We start from the raw sequence: 6006 nt of genomic DNA, 5'->3' as shown, positions 1-6006 counted from the left end.
GCTTGTGTGTAAAGCATTATGGACTAGACTTTGACACCTCGAGGAGCCAATCTTTGGCACAGTTATCCTGTTATTTGGCAGGAAAAAATCCATTGCAGACACCTTTATTTTTCCAAATGACACTGTTTTAATAACTGCTACAGTATGTGGAAAATACTAAAGGAAAGAAAATAAATGACTCTACTCACTGAGACCTTGATAAAAAATCTTTGATTGTAATTATTTGACAGCAATTGGATGAAAGTTGAACATGTCCTTTTAAGAGTGAGCAATCAGCCCTGGAATATTATTGTCCAGGTGATAAACTTGAGAAGTATGCATATCATTTGAAGCATAAGTGTAAAAGCTTTGTTACTCATGTTTAGGTATTTAATCTTTACCATACTCTGACTTTTGTAGCTCTCAGAAATTGGTTAATGTTTTCTGTACTATGCATTCTAACACACCTCCTTTCTTAACAAACTAAAATTAGCAGGAAACATGTACTTGCCTTTATTATATCGAGGCTTGAATTCTAACTCTGTTCAAATTGACATATTCCTTTCAAGCAAATAAAATCAAATTACTTAAGACATTTGAGCTGAATAAAATGGAGCTGTTCAAATGAATTAGCCTTCAAGTGCCAAGAACAAGAAATAAATCCTATAATCCTTTCATAGCTATTTTGTAATATTTCTTTAATTATATTTTAGATCTGACAATCTTCTCATGTTCTTTGTTTACTTTCCAGGTCCTGTCTCTGGCCTTTATTTGCAAGACAAAATTGGATGGAAAATTATGTGAATAACTACAGAGAAAAGGGAAGTTTCCAAAATAAATTTTTAAGTATCTGTTAAAGTTTAAAAAAATCTTTTGAATAGATGTATCGCTTAGTGTGAATAATTTAAAGATACTTGAAGGGCAACTGAAGCCTAATTGTGTTTGAAGTTACAAAGAATATTTCCATGGTTAGAAACAGTTTGAAATTTACCTGCAGTTTAAGAGCCTAGCATAATAACAGCACATTCACTTCTGAGAAGGTCATTTGCTTTTGACAGACTTATTAAAGTAGAATTCCCTGGTAACATTATTGGTAATACTTCTTGCCAATTTCCACATATCTTGAAGCTGTGCTATTTTAATTAAAACAGTACTTCACTTTTTTTAAAAGGAAAGCAAAATTTCTGGTATTTCTTGAAGAAATATTTTTGTCTCAGTTTGTGTCTCTTCTCTCTGCCAGTGAGGGAGGATGGTCAAGGGGTCACAAGCTTCTTTCAGTTCTCCTCAGTATTGATTTTCTAACACCAGGAGAGATTCTCAAAGGGAAAGTCATAGAGAGTTTTTTTTTTCCATTCTGCCTTTTCATTGGCTTACCTGAAAACTAGTGTAAGCTCTATGACTGAATGTTTCAATACTAAAGAGCTTGGAGATTAAGGGTCAGATCTTGGCATGGTATCAAGCAGGAGGAAATTTGATAACTGGAGTATGGATTTAACATCCTGCTCCCAATTCTCCCTTTCACTACCTTCAGCAGAGCAAGAAAGGTGGAAGTTTGGGAACCCCATTCCCTCCTATAAGAAAGTTGCCAGTGCCATTCTGGAAGCAGAGATTTCAGAACTTTGACAATTTTCAGCGAGGTCACCATATTTTAGAGGCTTTCATAACTTACATCTGATGAATGGAAATGTTAGGGATGAGAATTGGAAAGAGTCTGAAAGATAAGTCAAAAAAGTGTTTCCCATTTTACAATTCATCATGAAATACAGTAGCCAGGGTTATATCTCTGTTTGGTAAAGCAAGTGATGACAGGACCATGGCTGGCAAAGGCAAGTGACCATTAAGTAATGAGGTTGTCAGACTGTTCCAAGTGACAACTGACAAGATGTCTGTGAAAGGACAGCATTGTAAGAGTAGCAAAATCTTTGGATGCATTACGATAGATCATCCACTGAATTAAGTACTATTTCACAAAGTGCAATGTGGAAAACATAGCTGAATATGAGATCAATGGTTACGTTCTAACACAGTACCCATGGTTTTACAAAACAATTTTGTTTGCTGTTTGAAAACGTAGAAAGATATTTGAGGTATTAGCTGTCTTCAAATGTGCTAATGGATTGTGAATGCATGGCTTGTTTATGTAGCTGTCCTGGGGAGTGTACAGTTGTTTATTTTGAAAAGTTTATAATTCCTAAGAAGATGCTCATTTTTCTAATGCCTGAGGAAGTGATGGTTTTCATTTTGACAGATTTATTGGCATTCATATGTCATAATAGGTTCATGAGTTATGTTTATAAAGTGGATATTGGATGAATGGTCTCAGGTAAGGGGGTTTGGAGTTGGAGGGGTTAAGGGGTGTTGAAAGGTGATGAAACAGGGAAAACGGTTGAGGAGTGAGAGGCTGAAAGGGGATATGAGAATCTGTGCAAGGTGAGGAGGAGTGAAGGATTTGAGGCACTTGGGGAGGTGAGGGCATGAAAGGATGGAGCAAACAGATGGAGGCTTAAGGGAGTGAGTGGATTTGAAGTGAGAATGACCATAGTAAGGGGCCATGACGTGATGGGATTTGATACTGATCTGTACAAACTGGGTTGATATTTCTTCAGATGAAGTGGGAGTCTTGCAGATCTGATTCCAGGTTATATTTGTAACTTGTGGGTAAAAATACCACCAGCCAGCAAGATCATGAAGTCAGGAAATTTCTAAACTTCCAATTCCACCTTCTGATGACAAGCATGCCCTAAAGTCCAGTACTATAACCCATTCTGACTTTTGTTGAAAGACAAGAATAGCAAATGCAGGGGAATGCCAGCATCTCCAAATTCCTCTCTGACTTGGAATATAATGAAGCTCCTTCACTGTCACTGGGTCACAATCCTGGAATGAGCACTATACATCCCAAAGACTGCAGCAGTTTAAGAAAACACTCAAGTCCACCTTACTCAGGACAAACAGGGATGGATAATGAATGCTGGCTAGGCAGACAGCATATTCCATACAAATACCTTTGGAAAATATTGGTCTCTCATTTTGTGATATCAAAGCAAAAGGGGATAAATACCTTTATTTGAACATTATATATATGCAGTGCATTACATTGTAATAGTATTGCACTGTATGTCTGATATTGTAATCTCTAAAGTGCAAAGCAGAGCTGCTAAAGTTTGCATTGTATTGTGGACTGTGACTTGGAGCTCATCCGCCAGAAAAAAAATGAAAACATGTATGTAGTTGCAGCACGCACAAAGTTTCACTCCCCCAGCAACAGTTTAGGCTATCAGCCCAGACTAGAAAGCACCAACTAACTTCTAAAAATTATTGGGAGCTATCTTTCTGAAAGGGTTGAGCATATTTTACCATCTGGCTTTTCACTGAACTTGAATTTAGAAGAGTGAGGAGTGATATATGTGACCCTGAATCATCTTGACAAGATGGATGCAGAAAAGACCAATCCTTTTGTGGGTTTGTCCAGTACTAGGGAACACTGTTTTAAAATGAAGAATCACATTTTTAGAATAGAACTGCAGACAAATATTTTTGCTGAGGATTGTGAAACTTTGGAACTCTGCCTCAGAATGTAATGCACGCAGGACCATTGAAATTTTTAAGGCAGAAGTAGATAGATTATTGTTAGGCAATGGAATCAATAGGTTTTGTAGGTAACTGGGAATATGAAATTTGAAAGACAACCACACCAGCCATATTCTAACTGAATGGCAAAGTTGGCTATAGGAGTTGAATAATCCACTTCTGTTCCTATTTCATGTGCTCACATATGCACATCCTAAGATACCTTTTACATTGTCTGCAAAGTGAAGATAGCTGCACACCACCTACAGATTCATTTTCAGGCCAATGCTCACTACTGAAATGGCCCCTGTTGCTGCGGATCTTGTGTCTCTGCAGGCTGGACCACAGCCTGTTCCTGCTGTTGTTGCGCTTGCTGCTGCCTTCTTCTGTACTGGGTCTTCCACAAGTACAAGAGAGTCAGGTGAAAGGCAAGGTGCTGTTTGCCACTGTGCTTTCAGTTTCAGGAGATTTGTGAAGACAGTTCATTGATGCATACAGTCATCATTCTCTTTGAGGTTTGCCAATCCAACCTTCCTCACGAGCTCTTGGTAGGTTCCTCATCTGGCCTCCTCCTGAAACAGCATGCTCACCATGGTAAGACGCAGTCTGCTCAGTGCCAGTGGACAGCACTTTGCAACTAAACATTTATTTGCATGAAGTTGTTACACATTTATCATACATGGAAAGCACGTCAATATACCTTCTGGTGCACAATCGACAGCTGCTCTTCAGGGAGGTTGCAACAGGACAGTTTTAAGCTGGCATAATAAAGTTGCTAACAACGAAGACGGTGTGATTTACGTAAGTTGTTCAAACAGATGTACTTGACTCCCCTTGTCACCTACCAAGATCCTACCATTCTTTTATTTCCAGATTCCCTGTTGTCCTGTTTATCTTTAAACATTTCCCAGCCAGCACCCACACTTTCTGCCAATCCCATAGATGTTTATGTTGGCTTTCCACTTTTGCCTCTGGAAACTCAATCATCCAGGTCTTAGTGTCACTCCTTACCCAGAACTTTGCATCCTCAAAACTGCCTGCACCATGACCTATCTTAAAGTCCCAACCCCCACCTATGAAACTGTACTCTTCTCAACCATGATCTCCTATCTCTCACCCTACCACAGCCCATTCTGACTGTCAGCATACCCTCTGTGACCTAGAACCACCAGCAACATCCCCAGACGTGAGCCATGCCCTAGACACCAACTCCCTGTGTCTTTTTTGTCAGGAGTCACCCTACAATTATTCAAGGTCCATTTTTTTCACCCTCTGGGTGGACTGTGCTCCGTTCTTTCCCCACAGAACCTCCTTCCCTTTTGCTACTTTTCAGATAGTTTATAAAGACAATGTGTTACAAGGATGGATGTGTTGGCTGACTAATGGCTGGAGTGTGGGGGCAAATCATCATGATCTCTCCAAGAATACATTTAGTCATAGCTGGCAACCCTATTCTGGTGTAAATAGTCTTAGCATCTTCTCCAGTGTCTCTGTATCCTTTATCTGATATGAGCAGAACTATGCACAATGCTCTAAATGTCTACTTTGTTTCTCTTCAATCACTTTTTTGTTATCATTTCTTGATGCTTAAATATCTTGTGATTTCATCTTCCAATTTAATCACTACACGTTGAGTATTCAGGACTAACAGATTCCAATACCATAATAGCCATCTGAAATCCCACTCCAAATGTGGAAGGACATAACACCCGTGTTTCAGATGCAACTTTGATTTGGGGTTGCAAAAGGCAGCAGATACATGTAGCATCGCATAATTGTTCTACCCACGTAATTTGTTCTATTACAAGGTTACATTGTGGCAATGCAAATTTGAGGGATTTAATCAGTTCTTCCAATGTTACAATATGTCGTGGCTACATTGTGCAATTCATAACATATTTTGTCAAAATGACATCATCAAAATGTGTGCAACCTTACATTGATACTGTTCAAAGGGAATGTCCGTTCATTCACAGCTGCTTTCATTGGCCATGGATGCTACGCAGTAGCTTAAATAAAACAGTACAAAGCAGGTTCAATATGATTCACCTCCTCCGGTACACCTCATTAAACCATAGGATATTTTATCATTGAACAGGGTAGTTTTGACCACTTCTCCATGTTAGCTGTCTGCTCTAGAAAGCTAAGAGAAACATTACTTAAATTAAACATTGGCCCATTGAGAAATACTACCCTTTTTTTACCATTCTCCTTTCAAAATGATATTGTATTTGTGTTCTTATTGTTTCAAATAAGGTAGCCTCTTAGAATGTTTGCAGCTAATCCAGCAATCTTGCTCCATTTTAATTTTGATCATGAAATTGGCCATGTAGTGTATATGAGGAGCCCTCCTGAAGAAGGGCTCATGCCCGAATCGTCAATTTCCTGAAGAAGGGCTCATGCCCAAAACGTCGATTTTCCTGCTCCTTGGATGCTGCCTGACCTGCTGCGCCTTTC

The sequence above is a fragment of the Chiloscyllium plagiosum genome, chromosome 17 (assembly GCF_004010195.1).
Source record: "Chiloscyllium plagiosum isolate BGI_BamShark_2017 chromosome 17, ASM401019v2, whole genome shotgun sequence".
In the NCBI taxonomy this organism is placed as follows: Eukaryota; Metazoa; Chordata; class Chondrichthyes; order Orectolobiformes; family Hemiscylliidae; genus Chiloscyllium; species Chiloscyllium plagiosum.
This window is presented reverse-complemented; position numbering follows the sequence as displayed.